Source organism: Meleagris gallopavo, chromosome 28 (assembly GCF_905368555.1).
Source record: "Meleagris gallopavo chromosome 28, MGAL_WU_HG_1.1, whole genome shotgun sequence".
Lineage (NCBI taxonomy): Eukaryota > Metazoa > Chordata > Aves > Galliformes > Phasianidae > Meleagris > Meleagris gallopavo.
Genome location: NC_139431.1, coordinates 2,691,955 through 2,715,732, shown reverse-complemented (window position 1 = coordinate 2,715,732; position 23,778 = coordinate 2,691,955). Strand labels below are relative to the sequence as shown.

At 47.6% G+C, this 23,778-nt stretch overlaps 2 long non-coding RNA genes across 2 annotated transcripts; one reads left to right on the top strand and one right to left on the bottom strand.

Moving 5' to 3' along the window:
* Positions 1–12,327, bottom strand: LOC146542627 (uncharacterized). Its single transcript, XR_014879876.1, has 5 exons — positions 12,182–12,327; positions 8,115–10,797; positions 6,556–6,669; positions 6,080–6,166; positions 1–4,983 (listed from the first exon to the last, which is right to left on the bottom strand). It is a non-coding gene; the product is annotated as an uncharacterized LOC146542627 (long non-coding RNA).
* Positions 10,959–23,550, top strand: LOC104914480 (uncharacterized). Its single transcript, XR_014879878.1, has 3 exons — positions 10,959–11,894; positions 12,021–12,448; positions 22,104–23,550. It is a non-coding gene; the product is annotated as an uncharacterized LOC104914480 (long non-coding RNA).
* The last annotated feature ends 228 nt before the right edge of the window (positions 23,551–23,778 follow it).

Genomic DNA, 23,778 nt, shown 5'->3' with positions numbered 1-23,778 from the left:
AATAGGACGTGACGATAATTTAATTAATAATTCTGAATATATTTTAATAATATTTGAATGCTTATTATGATCATCACTACTTCCCTGTGGATAAGTGGCCCTGCTGCCCCATGGGATGCACGCACACAAGGCTGCCCAGATGGGAAGCAGTTCCTTTACAGCTTTGTCTTTTCTCAGCCTTCCTTCCCAAGGACGGTTGTTCCATAAAGCCTTACAACTCCCGCGCGATGCATTGCTGTGTTCTTTATTGTTTTCCTCGCTCTCAGAACATCCGACGCCGTTTGTGTTTGTAGAGCCTTTTAAGAGCGAGGTGGCAGAGACAAACCTGACTCAGTAAACTTGCCTTCCCCCCTAGGGCAGCTGGAGCCCAGAGGAACAGAACAAGAGCCGCAGCTCAGCCTGGGAGCAGCGCTGTTTACAATCCATCATTGTTAGTTAATTGCTGTTTGGTTAAATATTTACTTTGGATTAAGTTCTTTTGTGCTCTTTTCTTACAAAATAATAAGTAGGGGTGTATCTGCTGGGCTTCCTAGGTGGCTTTTTCAAGATAACTCAGCAGCAAAGAAACTTCGTGAAGTTCTCCGTATTTTGTGCGTGCATTTGCCTTGTATTGCTGTGCTATCACCTGCAACGAGCCAAACCGAAGTAGTTGGGATACCAGGCCCATTCCTGCCTGCCCCATTTTCTGAAGCTATGCCAAGCTACAAGGCACATCCCAAAGGCTTGCAATGTTTTATGGGGTGACTGCAGACTTCATGTCAGGGCGGCTGAATCCCACGAGCATCCTCCTGGCTTGCAGCTCTGTTCCCCACCTGCTCTGAGCCCTCGGGAGCAGCTGTTGGCTCCATGAGAGCCTTTTTTGGTGCAAGGCTGCAAACTCCCCTGTTCTGCAGCAGTGACCCAACTGTTATATAAACAAGGGTTTAATTTTGGAACTTTAATATTTAAGAGGCTTAAGTTTCCTTTTGCTCAGACTTGTTTTCGTGCACAGCTCTTTTGCAAAGCGCTTCTTACCTACGTTATGGGTTGCTACATCATCCTGCAGACGTATCTGAGTCCATCTGAGGAAGGGTTTTACTCAGGGTCACTCCCTGCCTTAGCATCCCCCCTGCCAGGATAGGGCAGGGTTTGCAAAACTGCATCAGGCTGCCCTGTGGGTTCTCAGCCTGACTGCTCCCTCTGAAAAACAGCAGAGAAGTAACACAGAAGGGAGAGCTGATGCTGAGCAGTGAAAGCTGACATGCAGTTACGTTGCTGCACAAACTGGGGCACCTTGGAGAAAAACATCCCGTGATGGGACCTCAACCAGAAGCAACTTGCATAACTCAAATGCCCCAACAAGGAGCAAGGCTGAAGCAGCACTGATCCTCTGCCCTCAGCAGGTAGGTGGTTCATCTTTGCTTCTTTCTGTGGTCAGCAATCATCCCACATGTATCCAATTTAGTGATGGTGACATAGAAATCTCCCTGCTGGGACAAAAGCACTGTCCATCACTTGCTGCCAAAGACAAGGACTGTTCCACAGCTGCTGTCCTGCCGACAGCCTTCCAGCCCTCACTGTTCTGTTCTGGCACCAGCCAAGAAGCTGGAGGATCTGGAAACAAATTAGAAGCTCTTTGAAGGAAAGAGTTGCCATGGCAATGGGAAACCAGGAGTTTTCACATGCTGTTAGGAGGTAGTAGGTCTTCCTCAAACTCATGTGTTCTTGGTAATGCAACTTTTGTCTCTCTTTCTTTGCAATGCTCTGCAGCAAAGTTTTAGTGGCCTCCATCACAACCATCCCCTCCAGTCATCCAATCACCAAATGCCCAGTGCTGAAGCTCACAGATATGCTCATCCCGAGCAGCTCCCTTCAAACAGCCCCATGTTTTCCACCTTGTGATCTCTGTGAAATGCATTTACAGGAGAGAGCTTCCATTCTTTGCTCCGTAGGAATTGCATTAGTATTCTGGAAAAAGAGTAAAAAGGAAGAATTACGCCGCGTTTCTTTTACAGTCCTATACTTTCTTACCTGGATCCTCTTGATGCGGAGGCCTTTTTGAGGCATATTAGTCATAAAGCAATTATGGAAGGAATAACGTAGACCTTGAACCCTTGAAACATGCTTTAAATGGTGCACTTTCCAGTGCACCAAAGGGTAACACCTGGGGCTGGCTGCAGCACAGAGCTGCTCTGTGTATCTGGCACCCTGCAGCTCCGCAGCGCCCTGTGACCACAGCCCGTCACGCTGCCTGCTCAGCGCAGTTTGTCACGTAAACAAGGAGATGCAAATAAAGAAATCGGCCTGATTCCACACCCTGAGCACTCAGGAGACTTCCAGCATCCCGGCCTATGTTTCTGTATGTTTATGTTGCAGTGCTCCCCTGCGTGCAGCTCTCGGCGCAGGCAGCGGATCGTCCTCCCGAGGCGGCTGCGGGCTGCAGGCAGTTCCCATCTTGGACGACCTCATTTTAACCTCCCTGTTTCGAGGCAGCAGTGGCATTATATAACCCAGATTTCGGCGGATCTGCAAGAGAGGCTGCGCAGAAACAAACGTGCGCTCACACGGGTCAGGCTGCAATGGGCTCCTTCCGCCCGGTGCCCTCAGCCCACGTCTCACCCGGAGCTGCCAAGGAAAGCTCCCACTCCAAGGCTGCAGGGCTGCAGCTGTGGAGCTCCGGACTCACAGTGCTGAACACATTCATGGCAGCTCTGGGGAGGGCAGTGCTAAGGATAGAATGGCTCTTAGCAGCTGAACGTGAACCAGAGGGAGCCTGGCGCTCCTGAAGGTGGACCTATGGAGGGAGTGTGTGTCAAAGGCTTGGACTCAAGGCTCAGCCATTCCTGACTCACAGCTGTGTGCCTCCAACAGCCTTATTTTTTACTGTCACGTCCAATCTGTTTCCCCGTGTCCCCTTGGAGCATCTCCCTCTTTTCACCCAAGCCTTATTGATGGTATAAATGGGGCACAGCAAATGCCACAAGACACTTTTCTGCAGAAGCTCCCATTTTGCAACTCCTTAACTTCCTATGAGAACCATGGACCGTCTACCTTGCCATAGATTCACCTGTGGGAGCTGCAGGAAAACAATCAAAACAAAGCAAGGAGGTTAATGCAGATGCTTTAATGCTGTGACCTACAGTCACAGCCCCCAGAGGCATGCAGAATTTCATCGTGTCCTGGCATTGGGAGGCAGAATTACCAGTGCATGCTGACGTCCCATTCAGCATTCCTCACCTCAGCAGTTTCCCTGTGCTTTGCTGGCCTTGGCCACCAGTCCTTCAGAGTTAATGGGCCTGGCATTGAGCACCCATTGCGTCCCCTGGGCAGCGCTGCTCATGTGTAGGTAATTCTCAATTGCTCATTTACACCAGCTTTTACTTTTCTATGCAGTTGTTTGTCTCAGAGGTAAAACTAACTGCTCTATTACTGTTGTGCAACAAGAAATGAGCATGGAAACCATGTTAATATGTTTACAAAAGAATATAGGTGTATTTTACACCACGGATCCTTTCTCCCTTTGGTGCTATTTGGCTCTACTGTAAAGTCTTGCAAAACCTGTCTTATGATTTAGGTTTCAGGAAATCCGAAGGCTTATCCCTCTTTTGAGGAATACCAGTTGTTACTATTGAGCAGATCCATAGCATTTCCTGAGCAGAAGCAAGCATTAAATCCCTCCATTTCAGTGCAGAAATTCACGCTGTCCCCCCAGCGCGGCACCAGCCATCTCTCAGCTGCATGAGAAGGGCAGGACGGGCAACTTTTTTGTTCTGCTGAACAGTTTCACCAAACGGCACTGCATGGAAAATATGGGCAACAAGGTTGTTGCGTAATGTGCTCAGTGGGAGGCTGCTTCCAGGTGTTACTTAATTCGTTCAGTTAAGTGCTCCATGGCAAAACCAGACGAGCCATATTAGCTGGGAGTTCTGGAGCTGTTGCTGGGGCTGGTGCCTGTGTTTGTGTCCCATCCACTCTGACACACCTTGCTCTCGTTGCCAAGTAACTAATCGTACTGCTGAGAGCCAGCATTGTGCATGAACTGCACTGGCATTCGTCCTCTTCCTCTTCCTTCTCCCCACCTCCCACTGCCTGCACTGGGATTGCACTAGGAATGGCAAAGCCACAGAGATGTCCTCCTGCTACCTGCAGGCTCAGAGATGCCAGACGCGGTGGGTTTGGAGGAGCAGCTGTGACAAATTGGCCTGGTGTGCACCTCTGCTAGATAATTCGGGTTACCATGGTTACATGTGGAAAACAGGGCTGTGGGTTAACCTGAGCCAGTGTGGCATGGAGTGCAGCATCTTGTGCTGTGGGGACTTATCTCATGGTAAGAGGTCTCATTTTGTCACACTTGGGATGGAGGAGGCCACTATCCACCCCCTCAGGTGCACAAGTTCATGCTCCCTGCTTTTCCAACACGTTCATGCTCTGAGTCTTAAAAAGGAGCTCTCCAAGTCAGTCCAGAATTCTAGATTATGGCTCTCTGCTTATCACATGGATCTGCACAGAACGCCCATGTGTTCAGCACCAGGGTCTGTAAGCTGAGAGCTGGCATCCACGTTTGATAGAAATGCCCAAAAGCCCATCCCAGGGAGCTGGTCAGTGCCAGAACCATTTTTTATGAGCCATGTCTTCAGAGAGGAATGTTTGCTATTTCTGTTGGAAAACAGAATGCTCACCTACTCCCCCAAAGTCACTGCTGAAGACCTGCCCAGCCCATGGGCATCTTCTAGTCCTCAACAGCACAGGAGAGCTGCTATGTGTCACCCTACCATATAGGAAAAAAACAGGAGCAACACTGAGTCCACAAACTGCTTTCAGCAATATTTCTACGAACACCAATATCAAACTGTGCTCTGGAGGCAAAGCAGATGATTTCAGCTCAAAGACTGCTGTCCCATCTTCCCCAAGTGACAGAGCTGACACAAGGCACAGGATCCACTGGACCATCCCAAACATGACCATCTTCATGACTTGGTAGAAATCTTCCAGACTGGGAAAAACCTGTCAAAGGAAAGGGGAAGTGAAGCCTGGAGTGAGTTAAAGTTCCTCTGCCAAGCAGTGCTTCTACTGACAGAAGGTTTTGGAAACTCCATTAAATCACTTTGGGACTCTGCTATTTATCTTTCACAGCAACCTGCTCAGAGAACGCAGCAGTGGATGGCAGCACAAAGGCCTCAGAAGGAGAGGTTCTGCCAGGCTGTTTTTGGCATATTACAGTGCACCGAGTCAGTGCTGCCTTCCAAAGAGAGAACTGCACTCTCACAGGTATAAATGAGGAGGCAGAGGCCTGCTAGAAATATCACTCTAGGCTTTTTGATGTGTTAAATGCCTCCTTTTCCTGAGCTGGCTGTAAGAAGCACAAAAAGAAAATAAGGGGAAAAAAATTTAAAAGCGGTGGTTTGGGCAAATAAATTGGGTGAACTCTATTAGTCCCTTAATAATATGGCTGATCTTTGGTTTGCTATTCAAAATACTCGTTGAAGGAAGCCTTAAAAATTCACACCTTTGTTGGAATATACCCTTACTGCCTTGTTTTTTGGGGAGGAATAGCACCAGATGCTGGCTCAGAAGCTTAAACCCAGACCTTGGCCACTGCAGAGCACTCATCTCAGCCATGCCTTCCCCTTTAAAGGAGTAAAACGATACAGTCGTGCATGGGCTGAGAAGGGGTTGGTTTGTGTTGTTTAGTTTGGTGTTTTTTTTTTTAAAGAAAAATAGTTGGCAGCAACATGAGCAAAGCTGAAAGTATTTTCATCTGTTTTGTTTTGTAATGTTTAATGTTTTGTTTTCTACTTTGCGGATTATCCAAAGGAATCACTGAAAACAAAGGTTTCCCATTCTGGAAAGGGAAATCAATCTACAGTTGGGTTAAGATGACTAATCAGAACTGGTCAAATAAGGAAACCAAAAACATATTGAAAAATGAAAATATCTATGTTTTCTTAGGAATAAAAAAAATACAGAAAAGTTCAACTTCTAATCAAGATTTGTTTGCAAAATAGTTCCCGGCTGGGAAAAGTAACCAGGGCACTTCCATAGAAATATTTTTGAACTTAATTTTTATTTTCTTAACGGTAGCTTGGATTTTAGAACTTACTTGTGGTCTTCCAATGATTCTGGTTGTATAAGTGCAAAGTACGTGTTCTAATTTGGAGGCTGTTGTGCTCTCCTGCTGTATGAACGGCTGCAGAACAGAGCAGATCGAAAGAACCCATTTAGAAGCAAACTAAAAAAATATAAATTGGTAGTCTGAGGAGAAAAGAGATGGGAAAGGAGCGTCTTTTTCCTTCTCTTTCTAACAAGTACTTCAAGGAGATAATATCTTATAATTACTTATTTTTAGAAGCGAGGGGAATCCTTAACTGAGAGGCCAGAGCAGCTCAGCACTGGACAAGCAAAGACAGTTTATCGCCGGCCAAAATAATTTACAATCCCAGTTTCAAGGACAACAGGAAGGTACGAAACTCAGACAAGACTTGCACGCCCTGAAGCCAGCAGGAATGCAACAACAGCCGGGTTAGTGACAGTGCAGGGTTATCCTGCAGAGCACAGGCAGGAAGGGGGAGGTCTCACCTCGGTGAGGTCTGCTGGCCAGCTCGGCTCTCAGATGCCTTCCAGGGCTGGGGGCTGAGCGCAGCGACCCTCCGTCCATTCACGACCTCGGTGTCCCCATGTGAAACAGGAAACCTTGGAAAAGTAGAAGTGTGGCTGTAATTAGGATTAATCTATTTTTAGCAAGCTGTCTGCTGCCCTGTCCCTGCTCCAGCTGAGATGTTTAATTCTATCTAGCTTGACCCTTTCTGTGGCTGTACTCAGGATTGATATACAGAAATTCTCTTTCAAAGCTCCAGTTTGGGTACGTTTGTTTTGTTTTGGTTGGGCAGGGTGTTTTTACAGATCAGCCTTCTATTTTATCTTGTATTTTTTTCCCCCGTACAATAGCTGGAGAAATCCAGCACTAAAATGACACGCAGATTGCTGTACAAAAAGAGTTGTACAACTTTTACTCTCATTATTATTCCTTTTACTACGTAGTTTGGAAACGTAGTCATGGAGCAGGAATGTATCGTACTCTGCACTGCACAAACAGCATAAAAGGAAACTTTCCCCTTAGCAGCTGTATGGAGTGAAAACGTCGTGGTATTGCAACCATTTGTCCTAAACAGCACCATGGCAAGATGTTAAGATGCATATGAGAACCAGCTCTCCCCAGGTCCTCAGCAAAATGCTGTTTTCCACCCCAAAATCCAGCAATTTGCATAGGGAAATGTTCTATATTTCATATGTAAAGGAGGAGGGGGCAATTTCCTCTGCCCCCTACCTGTCCCCTCACCGTGTATTTCGGTGACTCATGAAGCTTCAAAGTGCTGAGTGCGGAGAAGGGCTATTTCTGTGCTTCCACTGCAATCCCTGCTACCTCCAACTGTGCTGTCAGTGCACCTCAGCCATGCAGAGCACCCCCGCGGGCTCTATTCTTAGCAGCTAATAGCTGAAATAATTACTTTTGTCTCAGCACTGTTGGCTCCTTGGATTTGGAAGTGAGCAAAACCCACAGCTCGGGAGGGTCGGGACTGCTGCAAGGCAGTGAGCTGAGCTTGGGTTGGGGGATGCTGATGCCCCAAACCTGACTTCATCACAGGGCATTCACTCTGCTTGGAAGCAGCCTCTCTGTTCCTGTGGTGCCATCCCTTTGAAAAGGATCTCAGCTCTTCCAGCTGGGATTTTCTTAGGTTTCAAAGGACAAATGCCAGACTACGGCTTTTCAAAGGAACGGCCAGGTTTGTCAGCTGCAGGTTTCCATTTTGGTGCCTACCTTATTGCACAGAAAATGCAAAGATTTTATGCAAATCCCACTGCCCAACACCATTACGCCCTTGGCAGTTGCTGGGATCCAACCCACACCTCTAGTTTTTGATCTCAACGGCAGCTATTCCACCTCCTTCCCTTGAAACCCCCAAACCCTGAAAGGACGATGAGAACCCACCCAACAGCTGATCAGTGCCTGCAATACAGTGAGAACAGAATGAACTTTATAAACAGCCAATTCTTTGCCCTGCACACCTGGGTAGGTGCACAAAAACAAGCTCAGAAGTGCTTCAGAAGGGGGGCTGTATTGTTATTTATACGCCTACCTGCTCTGTGGTTGGATGGGACCACTGTGTGCACACGCTGGGCTGGCAAAGATGTGTGTCACAGAGATGGTGGTTGAGCTCATCACAGCCAGGAATCACTGCAAACACTCCAGAAGCCATTCCTCTCACATTCACTAATGAAAATCATCCGGATAGCAATAAACCTTTGAGGAAAAGCAAAACAAAACAACAGCATGCTAAACCTAAACGTCTGTCTCGGTAACTTTCCTATTATTGTTGCAGCAGAAGGAAATTCAGCACGCTGTACTGTGTAGAACATCCCCCCATGGACCCAGCTGGGATCCTGAAATCCAGACTGTCTCTGTGATAGGACAGCACTGTGGGACCACAACCCATCTGTCATTGCCTACGTCCACGTGAGAACAGAAGCAAAACTTTAAAGTTTTATTTCTGCTTTTCTTTGAAAAACGAAAGAAAGTACCTCCTCTAAATGATTTCCTATCAATTTCCTCTAAAAGCCACACTGTTCCGGCAGCTTCTGTTTCAGATAGTTGTTAAGTCTCTCTAATTGACTTCAGTAAGGACTACAATTAAAGCAAGAGGCGCAGCTGGAGTAAAATTTAGGATTTAGGAACTCCCAAATTTCCATCTCAGCTTTGACCCTGAACCCACACGCAATCCGAGCCAAATTACTGAACCTTTATTTGATTCAATCTTCCCATACACAAAACTGCATTAATTTCAAATACAATGCAGGATGCCACGTCAGCACCTGAGAAACATCACCACTTGGTTTTCAGGACATTTGGTTGGCAAGCTGAAGACCTTTGTGCTAAGCATTATTACTCAGTAAGTGTGACATTAACTTGCCCACATTCTCCTGACTGCCAGCTCCCAGGGTGACGCGTTGAGACGTCATTCACGTGGACGCTGGGGTCGGGCACTGCACACATTTACAGCTGCACAGACTTGCTGAGTCTTGGGCAGGAATTTGTTTGGCATTGCTGAGGCCTTTGGCTTATTTGATCTCAGCCTTTTAGTTAAACAGGAACATGCCCTGATTTTAACAATCGCAGCTTCCTGCAGTTGGGAGGAAGGTGTGGCTGATGGCATTTAAAGTGGAACTGGAGCCAAGCCTTCACCAGAGGGAAGTTGAAGCACTGCGCAGCACCACTGGGGCTCTGCTTATCATTAAAAAGACCAAGGACCTTTCTCCAGGGACAGCCAAGGTTATTTTATCACCCACAACACCACAAGGCATTGGATGACATTTGCAAGTGTTAGATTTTCATAACTTCACCCTCCATATGTTATTGCTATTAAGGCCATTGTAGCATGACAGCAGAAAATAACACAGAAGATGCCAAAGAACTGAGGATGCAGCTCTACGTTCTGTTGGCGTACAAACAACAGCAAGCCTGCACTTCTGCTCGCTGATGGATTGCTTTCCAGTCCTTTCCCAAACACCTGTCCCACTTTAGAATGGATACAGCCACCAGAACACACACAGACAGACCCTCTGGCTGCCTCCCACCACTGCCATAGGCTCTTTCCAGCTGCCAAGCTCCCTTTCTAGCACTGGACATTGCTCCTCACAGTCTTTACAAAACCAAAATCCTGATGATTAAAAAAATAATAATAATGAGGTGGTACCATGTACATCCATAGGCTCCACTTAAAACAGGAGCCTCGATTTCTACCATGGAATCACTTTTTTTTCAGCTTATTCAGCTCACAGGCAATGCCATATCCCAACCAAGCTTTCCATCACTCTGTGTGTTTTTAGTTGCATACCTGAGTGCTTCGCCAGGCACAGCAGCTTTGATCCTTCATGGGAGCTGAAGTGCCTCCAAAGAGTGAACACTTTATGATCAGGTAAAGACAGAAATGTCTCACGGCTGGTCATTTTCAAATGAAAGTAACCCATTAAACAAACACTGCCTTTCCCTTGAAAGCAACCAAAAGCTTATAATTTGAAATAAACCAAAGCTCCATTTTACTTTCTTCATATACCAGCGTTGCTGGGAGCCAAGCATGCCCATCAGCTGTCCCAACTTCTCAGGCTCTGTCCATCCCACTGCCATGCTCAGTGCCTGGGGGCTGCGGGGTGGTCTGCACACTGCTGGCACCTCCGTGGGCACTGCAGGTCGGCTGCAGGCAGAGACAGCAATGGGGAACACGGAAATCCTCTCTGCCTCTGTGCATTGGTTGAGCTTCTGAAATAACTCAGGGGTAACGGAAACTGACTGCGTAACCTCGCACAAAACGCTGGCCTACTTCAGAGCATCACTGCTGAGTGACTCATTTAAGTAGCCAAAGCACTCTTACAACTAACTGAAACAGTTAACGCTTGCAGCTTTGGCCATGGAGCAGATCTATGAGGCTTGAAGTCCCGTGCATTTGGTCGTGTAAGAAACCCTATCTTGCAGCATTTCGTTGATCAAGCATTATTGCTCTTGGTCACAGGGAGATCTGCATCAGATACAACAAGCCTTGTGCTCCCTGTACTGCTGACTATTCAGTTCACAAGGGTCAGCTCTTCACCCCACGCCAAGCATCCCACGCTGTCCTCCCACATCCCCAGCTCCTATCCTTTTTCCGTGGTAGAATTGTATCTGAGAAACCAGGAGCTTGCAATTCTTCTCATTTATGTCTGTGTGTAACAGGTGTCATTTTCAGTGTAGTACAGACAAATCCCAAAATAGCTCAGGCTCTTCAGACGCTGCAAAGAGAAAAAAAAATAGCGGTTACTTCAGCCCTGGTTGTAGTGAAAAGCCCAAAGCTCACAGCCAGCTCCAGAGTTCAGCACTAAAATGGCAGATGCCTCTGCGTAGTGATCTCTCCTGATTCCGAGGTTTTCAAACGGGCTGCTGGCTCTGTTGTACATGCAGTCTGACGCATGAACTCCCTCATGCAGGGCTGGCTTTCCATTAGCTCCGCTTTGATTCCCAGATGCTCCATCTACCACTGATCCTCCTCCACATTTTCCGGTTTCGAGGCTCCGAGACGGCAGCAGCGCTTCCTCTGCCTGGTGCTGAAGTTGACTGCACTGGAGCTAACACAAGGCAGAGGGCTATGGGAGAGGAGAGCCACTCAGCAGCAGGACTTTGCTTGCCTGGCTGTGCCTGCTGTGCTGCAATATGCAGCTGCTGGCGAACCTTTTTGACAGAGATGATTGGATTCTGGAGACTCCCAGAACGCAGCTATTAGTTCCCCTGCCTACACTGAGCATTCTGAATCTGTGTGTGCGGTAACACTTATTAATACTGTTCAGATTAAGTAGAGCCTATAGCTTCCTAGCACTTTCAGTACCTTATCCTACACACTGCATCTGCTCAGTGGCTGAACCACAGTCAGATCAATGTCTTGCAACCAGCATAACATGATCACGTGGATCCAGCAGCATTTTTGTGCTTTTATGTCCAGAAGTCCTGCATCCATTCCTATGAGTGGTTCCTTTTAAGTTGCTTTGTGCTACAAGGTAATGCTGACTGAGTATTTGCAGGATGTAGGCCCAGATCCCTTTATTTCAGAACATCAAGCAATGGTTCCTGACACCGAAACAGTTAATCGAGAAGCACTAACTCTCTACTGGAACGTGTGTGTGTGTGTGTGTTTTTGTTTCTTAGAGCCAAGAAGATTTGCTTTGGTTTTTTTAAAGCAGAAACCACCACAAAGTTGGCTGTGGTTTCAGCTGCACTCATTTGAGATTTGTGTTGCTGACTACCAATCCTAAAAGAGTTAACCCAGCAAGCATGACTCAGAAGCAGAGAGGGAGATGCGAGGCTGAGAGGCTCGGAAGGCAGCACAGAAGCACAGGTGAGGAACATAATAATCATCAAAAAAAGGTGCAGCGTCCAGGAGTGAGGCTCCCTCGGTGTGCCTGGCCCTGGCACTGCTGGCACGGGCTCCCTGGAAGGCTGCAGTTCCGCTGTTATAACACAGGGAGCAGGCTGGAGAATTTAGAGCTGCGTCACAGAGCTCAGCGAGAGAGCGAGAGAGCAAGCTCCGTCGATAGGTCTACCAGCAACAGCCCTGCTGCAGCAAGAGGGGAGAGAAGCAGCCGGAGAGGGAGAGAGGGCTCAAGAAAGAGAAGTAATACCAACACCAGGGACGGAGCTCCTGTCACCAGACGGTGTCATTTAGAGAACGTATCTGGGCTCGGTTGGCGTAGGAGGCTTCGCCCATTGACGATGCTGGAGACCCGGCGCACTTAATCCCGCGGGGAGGGAGAGTGGGCAGACACCGAAAGGGTTAACGGAAAGGAAATTTCTGGAACCTTCTATTCTGCGGCGCTACACAGCAAGCGGAGGGCTGAACGCTGCGCAGCTGGTGCACGGGCAGAGCTCTTCGGTCCGGTTCGTCTTTCCCACGTACGTACCTTTTGATCAGGATGGGGCTGGAGCTGCATCTACGTTTTGTAATGCTTTGCAGGGCGTCCCCTTTCCCCATCGTCCCTAAGTTCAGCTCCCCAAGTGCCTTCATTATTATTTCGGCTGGGTATGATTGCTCTGCTCTGCGTCAGAGCTGTTTTCTCAATGGAACGTCGGCACAGGTTGTACGAATGCCACTCTTGCCAGCATTGCTGTAATGCAGAGGAGGGCAGCAGTCGTGGGAGAGAGATGACAACTTTGCAGACTGCTGTTTTCGTGTTTTGCTCAGGCTTTTTATTCCCTGGCGTCCCCCCGAGGGCTGGCGTGGAGGCAGGGCTGGGTGCAGGGGTTAACAGCCACCCTGTGAGCTGGGATCAGGGCTTTGTCACTGCGTAGTTCAGAAAGTGGCAAACGGTGACGCAGTGATCATTGCAGGGCACGTCGGCCAGTTTTTAAAAGCACTGGGGACAGGTACACGGTGCCTTCCAGACGCTTCCACACCAGCTGAAAGGGGTTAAGGATGAGTCGAGACGGGAAGCTAGCATTTAGGGATTAAATGTCATCATTTTGGCGTTGGAAAGTTGTTTACCTTGCTCTCTCCGTGTCTCCATGTTGGCAGCCTTCCAGCTCACATGTGATAGTCTTCCCTGTACTGCTGCATCATTAACTAAGTGGCTCAGCCGGCTCCCGATTGGCCGGGGAGGGCTCTCGGCCCAAACACGCCGTCTGATTGGCGGAGGAGGCGATGGCAGGTGAAAAGCCTTCTCGGATTGGCTGAGAGCCTGGTGTCAAATCCGAATGTTGGCTGCGCTCGTCCCAAAGTGCCGGGGGCTCCCGGCCCGGTCCGGCCGTGCGGTGCGGTCTGTCTGCTGCCCCGGTTCCGTCCCCGGGTTCGGTCCCCGCCTCCTGCCTGCCCCGTGCCGGCGCCGGGAAGGTTTCGCTTTGCTGTGCCGTTGTCACGATGACGTGTCAGAGCTGCCAAGCTCCACCACGGAAAGCGCTTGGCTTCGGGGCTTTTATTTCTTCCTTTCCTTCCTTCTTTTCCTCTTCCTTAGGCGGTGGTTAAGCACGAGCTGCACCGCGAGCTGCTCGGGGCACCTGGAAATGATGCAGAAGGAAGGGCAGAGTTAGGATGTGGGCAGGAAGGAGGACAGGACAGGGAGGGAAGGACGGACAGAGTACGGGCAGGCAGCTGTGCCAGAGTGGCCAAGGAGATGCCGACAGGAGAACGCTACATGCCCTGCACCAGTTACTGTGCCTGTTTTTTCACCTCTCTTCTCAAGTGCCCATCAGTGAAGATGTGCTGGGAAGTTCTGAGGACACAGCTGGCTCTGAACTCCTTCTAGCTGTGGAAGTCACCCGATTAAGTACAGAGCAGTAACTTTGCTTTCTTGTACAGCAGGGCACATTATCCCATAGCCCTTCATCACACCAAGGCTTAACCAAGTTTAAGGATGTGGTAGCATAAGCATTTAATCTATAATCGTCACTCACTGACATACCAAGCATCAGGACCGGTTGTTTAGCAACAACCGCTGGGTTTAGATCCAGCTTGAGCACTGCACTGCCACGGTCACAGCAGTGCCTCTCCTCTGGTTGTCAGGCTGAAGGCAGGGGCTGTGCTGGCATACTGCATCTGCCCAGGTTGGGGCTGCTGGCTGATACAGGCCGCGAGCGCTGCGGTTTTATGCCCGACCATTTCTTTGCGCAGTAACCCAGAGGGAAGGACGCCATTTCCAACAGCAGTGCGGTGGCAAGAGCAGGGAGGGAAGAAGCAAACAGACAGTAGGTGCCACTCCCCAGTTTGTTCCTCTTCCCCATCTCTACCTTCCTCGCCTCCTCTCCTTTCCTGCCAGATTCCGGGGGGGGTTCAGCTCCTGGTGCAGTCGTCACAGCCCCTCCTGACTCACTGAGCCCTCGCTGGCTGGAGCATCCTTGTCTCCTGCAGCGCCAGTTCCGCAGAGCAGGGGAGCAACTGGAATAGCAGCAGCAATGGTGGTCCCTGCAGCAAGATGGACAGGCATAAATACACACATCTGTGGGAACAGTGCAAGGCAGCCGCGGAGGGAATTCTGTCCAGCCAGCAGCTATGCTAAGAACTGATTCTTTTTTACATGGGAGAACAGTGGGTTAAGCCTATCTGAAGGGAGAACCCTCCATGTTTTTCCTTCCATCCCACTGGAGGACCCCATTAATTTGCAAAGGTAGTGCATGTTAATGGCATTTCGCAGTCCTTTGGAAGAAAGTGCAACTGGCCGCCACTAAGGGTATGCATGCTCTTGAGCAGCTGCATTCAATGTAAGGATACATTTATTTTTGCTCCTATCTTTTGGCCACAATGATAGCTTGCAACTAAGTGCAGGCAGGAAAAGGAGGCAGAGAGAGGAGTTAGTTCAATGTTAAACTTAGTCTGTAAATAGCATTAATCAGGAATTGAGGTTATTATCAGCAGGTGAATCTGTGAGGCTTGCAGGAAACAAGGCTAAGAAGGGGACAGGGCATATTTCTGTAGGACAGTAGTATTCTGTGCATGTGAATTCTATATGTTAGCTGTACGCGGCTAGCTGCTCCACAGTGGTTTCCTGTGTATTGCCTCAGAAGGTCTTGCAAAAGCTGTCTATCCTTTCTCCCTCTGACACTTGGGTAAACTGAGGTATTTCTCAACATTTCGGTTTCCCTTCGTTTTAAAGCAGGGCTTATTATACTCTCAGCCTTAGTGCGGCATTGTGACGCAGCGTTCATCAGTGCATTGGGTCTGCTGGCAAAATACGTGCCATTTTCTTTTGAGTTTAGGCTGTTCAAAGCCTGCAAAATTTGGTACAGTTAAGAATTGCAAACGCTCGTGACATAAAAGTAAAAGCATTACCAGCTCGTTCTTCTGTGATCCTAAAGAAGGCTGTCTGAACGATGAGACAGCCATGATATCTTTCTGCACTTGTTTTGCCGATGGTCATGTTACATCTGTGACGCAGTCCGATTTTGCTGTTGGTTGCTGTCTCTGCTCGGTGGGGTTGAGCTGATGAAGGCACAAGCTAGAATAACGTTAGAAGCATTAATTTAACATCGATGTTTAAGTTCGCAACCATACCTGACATGGCAGGGATACTGGCACCCACTGATTTTACCACCCACAAACGGTGAAGGAATTCAGATGAACACAACAGCACCCCTAGCCATTTTGTTGCTCACAGAGTAGGCTCTGAGCCTGCAGTGCTGCTGCTGCTGTTAATTTCCATGTCATACAAATACAGCGTCGTGCTCTGTGTCAGGAGCTTTACTGATGCTGTGAGAAGCTTACAGTCTATGAGGAAATGCTTTTCTTATTTGGGAAAACTCATTAGAATGTCCAGATGCCAAGTATTCCTTCCTCACTTCTCTTACAAATCGCTTCCAGACCTATCCAGAAAATTCACTGCCGCCTTGTGTTGTTGTTGTTTTTTTTTTTTTCTTTAATAAGGACATTTTCTTACAGTTTAATATGGGTGTGGCAGGGGTAAGGTTGAGATTAAAGCTGTATTAGTTGAGCATCTGTAGCACTGGTGCCAATGGACAGAGTTGCATGCAAGAGAGGTCCGAGTTTTACCCATATTCTCTGTGTAGCGGTAGAGAGGCAGATATTTGAGACCTAGGGCTGGGACCATGCTCTTGTTATGGTGTAAGAAGGGAACACCCTGCCCTGTACCGACCCACCCGAAGTGGTGCAAAGTAGGCAGCAGAAATGGCCAACGTGGGAATCTCACAAAATGGTTTCAACTGCACTCTGAGATGCAAGCGCCGTTTATACTGGCACAGCTCCGAGAGGTACAATAGCTGCCCGCTGCAAGGTCATTCCTGACTCATTGTCGGGTCCTGGAACTCCCAGTCCACATTTCTTGCAACAGTTGCAGTGCTTGAGCCCTGAACCTGGTGGCGAGGCGTGAAAGTTAAGGTGAGGCTACTGCAGTAGAGTTCAAAAGCGTAGGTGCAAAATCCGCCAGATCTCAGCAGAGTATTAAAATCCTGATCTGTAATTTGTTTCTCGAGTAAACTACAAAAACTTGCTCAAAAACTTTGTACTGGGTCTCTCTCCCCTTCTTTCCTTCGGACTGCCAGGAGACAGGAGTGATGTATTTTGAAGGACTAGGCATCAACTTACACTCTGTTCCAAAGGGGAAAAAAAAAGTGCATATATTTGCATTTCTGTTCCTGTAGTCATTAGGAGGCGGACTCCACAGCAGCGTCTGTCACACTGCTGCTACATCTCGTGCTTTCTGTTTCAGGTACCTCAGCTCTAAGGCTGCTTCATCCCCTGCCAGATTTCCACCTTTTTCTGAGGCATTTCTACCTGTCCATGTCAGCGGTATTTTTTTCATGGGCTACTCAGGGCAACATCAACCAGGGATACTTTATACCCTGCTCTAGTCTTCTCAGCTCCATAGGCAGCACTGAGTACTCAATGCCTCAAGGATCTTAAGCAAAATAACTTATTTTGTCCCCATCTTCACAGTAGCAGTTTGGCTGGCTCCTTTTAAACAGAGGAATGTAGTAGGTCCAGCAGAGCCATCCCAGGCCAAGCACCAACACAAGCAGATCCTTCCTGCCTGCAGTTCCACGACCCCACCTCCAGCAATCCTGCCCTGGGCCATTTCTTGCTCTGACCATGCTTCCAGCCTGCCTTAGCCTGCAGCATTACTCTCCAGTTTCCAAAGGAAAAGAACCTGGCTGCTAATCCTGATGCCAGTGACGACTCTTCGCCTACAGGGAGGCATATGCAATAGCTTGTCTGCTAAAAACTGAGCCAACACAGTGTGATTCAGACCTTAAGCTTTCCAAGGAAGAGAGCTATTTCTGAGTTAAGCACATCTCTTCAGCTCCCCACACAAACAATCTTTATCCAGTGCAAATGGTGCACACTACGTGTCCACCACCAGCACGCTGTTCTGCATTTGGTTCTGCAGCTCCGATGCATTGCAGCAGTGGCTCTCGAACGTAGGGATGTTTCTGTGATAGAAAGGATGACGAGGATGTTGGGAACAGGCAAAAAGCAAACTGCTTGGGGGAGTTGGGTTAGAGATTTTCTCCAGCTTTTGTTGCTAGGTCCTTCTATTGTGAATGGTGTTAGAATGTGGCAGAGCACACATCTGGCTTAAGGGCAGGTCGAACTTCAGTTAAAAAATGGCAGCAGCTGTTTCCTTACGTTCACCACTTCTGCAAGACATTATTTTGTCTCTTCAATGACAAAGAAAAACGGGACTTCCCTTCTTGACATTACCTGAAGTAACTGGACCTGTAGTGCTAGAGAAACACCGTGTTCCTGAATTGACTACACGAATCACAGTCATCTCTCTGTGACTTCTTTCAAGACATGCAATAACACTGTAAATTCTAAGGTGGTGCTTAGGTACAGAAGTTAGGAACAGAAAATTACTTTCCTGATTTCAGCTGCTTTAGTGGAGACTTTTTGATGTGGCTAGCCGTGTGACATGCTGTTCAAACAAGCTGTGCATAGCTGCATTGGATGAGTCTGAACTGTTATCCCTTCCTACTGCTTCTCCGTGACCGAGGTCACGCAACTGCAAGGCTTTTCTCCCTCATGTGAATGTGCCTCATCGTTCTTTGAGTCATCTGAAATCCTCAATGGGATTCAGCAGCTCAGTGCTTCCTGTGCCCTCCAAGCAGGCTGTGGCTTTGCAAAGGAACTCTCACAAAAGTAAGGGTGGAAGAGAACTGTATGACTGCACACAGGTCAAAACAATTTCAGATTAGCAGATGGGAAGCAGAAGATCAGAAATTGTAATGCTAATGGCTTGTACTCCTACAGTCATCACCATGCTAATGTTCCCTTCAGTTCAGAATAGCTTTAGGACAAGTAAATCGAGAGAATAGCAAATAAGTGCTATCCTTCCCCTAATAGTCTAACACAAAGTTTTGGGATTAAAAACAGACAAAAAACCAAGCAGGTCTTGCAAATAAATCACACTTATATTAGTAGTATTGCACAGTTAAGAACCATCTCCTACACCTAAGGGGTTTCTTAGACATTTTTAAGCCTCTTTTGTTAGATCCCAACACAGAAAAAAATAGAACCTCTACACGAGGGCTGCTACAGCCCATCACATCAGCTGATGTATCCGAGCTGATCCTAGTGTTATTTAGCCCTCAAGACAAGGTTATCTGCATCCAAACCACCAATACAACACCTATGCTGACTGCCAGGCCAGGGCTAAGCACTGTTCAGGAACTTTGGTAGGCACCAAAACCACAGTAGGAACGGAGTCCAGAACTCACTCAAAGCACCAAGAGATAACCACACACAGATGTGCTCGGGTGAAACCACTCTGCAAAGAGGAAAGGCAAAGATGCAACTCTGACCTGAACACAAACCCAATTCCAGCCATCAGCGATGCTGCATATCACAGGGCATGCCCTAAATAATCTGGAAAAGATTGTTTTCTGGCTTCACTGTATGTAAAAACTAATCAGTGACCCAAATGTCAAGCAGACCTAGCTGTCCCATTGCTCCAATAGGCTGTGTGGGACTAGAAATCTTACAGACTTTAGTACTGTACACCACAGCATGCCATGGTGCAATGTTCAAGCTCCCTCTTTTCTTTTTGCTGGTGGGGCACAGACAGCAAGAGTTCATAGACTCAGAGCGCCTGTTTTTCACTTTACTATTTCCAGCACAATTCTTAGGCTGCAAGAGTAGGACTAAAAGAACAAACTGTTCATTCAGGAATGTGACCTGAAGTTTTTTATTCTGGTCCTAACGAAGGATAAAGTCTCCATTATGCTCCGAGCTCACGAGGGAAGTGCATGTTTGTGCTGCCCCGAATAGCAGCAGCATCTCTAGGGCTGTCTTCTAGTCGCAAGCATCAAACCCACAAAGCAGTGCAGCACCTACCTGCCTGCACCCAGCCTTGGTCAGTGCTGCAGCTGCAGAAGGCATTACACACTAATGATTAGCCCAGACTGCAAGTTAGGGCACATTTGTCCATACCTGACCTACGCAACTCCACACAGTAACAAAGCTGCACAACTAACAGATGCAGTTACACGCTCCCCTGAGCTGAGGAAGCTTTTTTTTTTTTTTTTTTTTGAAAGCTTAGAAGTTCACTCATTTCAATTTCCCTTACAGGTCACCACTTGCACTGTCACACCCCTCTGTCCTGCACCTGGCCTGGTCTGACTCATCCCTTGACTGGGGGTTGCCTCTCTGCCTCAGCTCTGCATGCAGAACAGGAATATTTTCTGCAAGGGAGACCAGAAATTGATGATCAAGAATTTAATTCTGGCATTTCAAAATGGAGGGGAAAAAAAAAAAAAAAAATGCTTACAGCAGAATCCCCAGAAACTGCCTTTATATATAAACAGTTGTGAGAAATTGGGTCTGCAACACTGACTTGCCATGTTCCTGCAGACTACATTAAAGGTCTTTGGCTAGAGAGGAGGTTCCCTTTCATGGAGCAGGCAGGGATTTCTTGCCTTTTTTTTGCCTTGTCTTGTCTAGAGGATATAAAGCAGAGTGGAGTCCTGAAAGGCTTAGAGAGGTTCTTCTGAAGGAAGCTATAGCACGCTGCTGCTGCTGCTAAAATATGTCAGAAAAGGAGGAAAAAAAGACAACAATAACATTGTACTTTCTTTGCTATGACTTACAAAAACTCTGGAATACTTTGACAAAGCCAACTCTAGCTGATTGTATTTGCTTGTCTCTGCACGTGTCCCCACACACACACATCCAACACACCCAGCAAATGCTTGAGACAAACACTGGTTTTGCATACATGCACGCTATGTATATCACATGGTCCTGAGCTGCTCTCTTTTTCTCCTTCCTCCTGCACACTGCCTGCCCCAGCATGCTATTGGGTTTGGAAAGAAGAGAACACAATGTCACAGATCCTTCCTGTAAGGTGTACCTGCAGCTTGGCAGCAAGGGCTGACACCTCCCAGCTGCATGCAGGGAAAGGGAGCTTGGTGAGGCCCAGGGAGATCTGCAGGCAACCTGCAGGAGGGACAGCGTCATCTTCGTCATGCCAAAAGGAAATTTGTTTTTAATCAAACTATAAATAATGAGCGAGCCATTGGTCTTTAACTGCTGCATGCTATTTCTAGAAGTTTTGGCTGCTACGGGAGGTGCAGAGGGGAAGGGGTCAGAGGCACCTGCCATCTTCCTCTGCCTCACATCTCCAGAGATGCTCTCACTTACAGTAGCACAAACATAAGTGACATTTCCAGCAACTTTTAAAAACCTTACTAAACCTTTCTTCCTCCTGTTAAGGCACGTGCTCGATATTGAGAAAACAAAAAACAAAACCAAAACCAGCCACAAAGTGACCCTCACTTTGAGCCTGAGTCCAAAGGATGCTGCACTGGTCCTTGCAGTGCCACAGCCGACCTCTGGCAGCAGTACCTCACAGCCCAGCTTCTCAGTAGTAAACCTTTATGCTGATAATATAGGATGCCTCATAAATAACTGTGCCAGCAAGATGGACACTGGGGAGGGAACCTGCTTTCCACTTTTCTCTCACCCTGCTGCCCCAGTTAATGGATTTAGAAACTACAGTAAATATCCAGACTGTAATCTAGTACAGCTCCTTCCCCTTCCTCCACCCCCCCTTTCTTGGAAGGACATGCTTTTTTCCTTGAGCTTTCCTCCGCTATCTGTGGGTGTGCATCAGAAAATGTAGATACTGAAGCAGATTCTTGGTGTGGTTACAAAACTAATGCTAAGAGTCGCCAAAACCCAGGGGTATCAATAAGTAAAACTCCCAACTCCACTTCTGCTGACCTCGATTACACCTCACACCAGCTTCTGCCTGGGCACAGGTTAGAGACAGTGGCCAGGGTCTGACAGTTGGCAAATTGCATGTGTGTAGTGGTTGGCAGGCCTGCAGCCAGCTATCTCTTCCCACACGTTTGCTGCAGGGTAACCACCATGGCTGCACCACAGCTCTGTTCACACCCCCTTCCATTCCCAATAGCCGTCAGCCGCTCATTTTCACGCTCTCCCACCTCCCCAGCAACTTTTGTTGAACCATTTACAGTTATATTTTCAAACGCTCCCTTTTTAGGTTTCATTCTGGCCCACAACTCAAAGTCATTTCCACATAATTTGTTCTCATTAAAAGTTCCTTTTTGCTGACAGGATTTCAGTCTTCTCACAAAGCCCTGCCCTCTCCGCTCTATAAGATCACCCTATTTACAGCCCACGTCAGAGAGCTGACCCATGATGACAGTCACACTTCCCTCCCCGTCACCAAGGGCACCCGACTGCTGCGTGTCCACCCGTCCTGCGTTGACACTGAGATCAGTCAGTGATGGAAAGCCACAACGCTGCCTTAGGGCAGGGGATACAGACTGACTGTGTCTGAATGGGATGGTAGATTGCTTCCGGATGGTACAAACTTTTTTTTTCCCCCCCCTCCTCCAAAATCAGCACCACCGAAGTCAGATGTTTTTTTTTTTACCACCTGCTGGTAAGAGCTTTACTACTCTACCTGGCAAGCAAAGGAAACAGTCCTGCTGAGCACTGGGCTTCTGCAGCACACGTCTCATTTCTCCTACAGGAGCCTCAGCTGTCCATGAGATGCTCAAAAACACATCAGTAAAATAACTAACCCGACGGTCACCGTCTCGCTTTCTAATAACATCAAATAAATTAATTTTTCTCCAGGTACGGTGGAGATGAAGGACTTTCAGCCTGCAGCCACGTGCAAGATCTGTCTTCCTCTGGAAGCTGGTTTCACATGGTGGCTTAGATTTTCCCACTTTGTATCTAGCACCATTTGAAATCAGTGTTCTAGGAGCAAGAATTACAGCGTGGGAGAAGATCAAGCAGCTGCTAACTTCACTGACAGCCTATCCTCTTAAACCAGCACTTTCCCCCATCATTTCTTTTTCTGCCAACCATCCGTTCTGTAATGCCATCTGATTTCTAGACACTATACAGTCACTGTATGCACCCTGAAAGTTAGGGCCACAACAGGAAAATCTTCCTTCCAATGTATTGCTACTTAATAAACAATGGCTGCCGAGTTCGAGTTGTTCAGAGTAAAGTCATCCAAAAGTTGCATGGAAACCAGCACTGTGCTTCTTACACCCTGACAGGCAAAGAGTACATTTCTTCTCCTATCCAGTCACTAAGAAGCTACCATTTAATTTACTAACTTGGAGCAAATGTACTTTCCCTGTGTGCTCTGGGATCTTCTCATTGTAGCATTACCATTCTGTAGCTTCCAAGGACTTGTTCTGCAAACACAGAAGCTCCCCCTGACAGTTTGATCTCAACAGTCAACAAACCCACACGTGCCTTCAATAATAGTGATGAAATCACTCTGATGCACACAGAATCCACTCCTTTTCCTAAAATTACTTTTTTTGGAGCTTATTGCTGCTCTCTTCCAGTAATGTTTTGCTAGACATTTATATTTTTGCATTCAAACCACAAAAATGAAGCCAAACTAAACTACTTTTGCCTGACCTCGCTGCTGACAAACACGTTTACGTACACAGAAAGGGCGATTGCTGTGGATGAAGCACTCAGTAGAGCACTGAATAGACTTCTCTAAAGAATGCATAGCTGTCATCTGCAAGAAGATCTTCTCTGAGCCAGAAAAATGTCTCTTACACAGGCTGACCGATTTCTCTTGGTGTTCAGAGTCTCAGTTTCTGTCTAGCACCATTTGAAATCGGTTATGATGTAGGGGGAAAAGCAACAATAATGGAAAACTTCATTCCCCCCAGCCCCAGAGTCCTTATAAATAAACACCAGCAGAAGCACGACCTTGCTTCACAAACATCCTGCGTGCTCTCCTGTTCTCTGAGCCGAAGTTACACCTCTGACCGACCATCCTGCAGCACAGGAGGACACCCAGCACCATGGGATGCTTAAGGGGAAAGCGGAGCATCTGCTCCAACACCCATCTGAGGTCCCTCACCTCGAGCAAGTCAGGACTCACGCACAGCAGCACAGCCAGCCTCCCTCCTGCCCGCTGTATCCCCATTTGTTTGCCTTAAACTGTTATTTACTCACAGCTTCTTCTTTCAAATAAAATTGTGTGCTACTTGGGATCAGGCTCTGTCTCAGGTAGACAGATGACGTGGTTTCCTGCTGGACAACATCCAATCTCTTTGAGTCTCATTTCAGTCCCAGCTCCCTTTGCACATCACACACCCTACACTCAGCACTAACGCTGATTTTGGTAATGTGGACAACTACCAACCACTGACACACCAGCAGATGGCAACAACACGATGCTTTCATCACAGCCAGCCTCTCTGCTAAGCACCAAGTTCAAGTGCTCCAGTCTGTAGCAGATAATAACAATCATGAATTACAAAATAAAGCA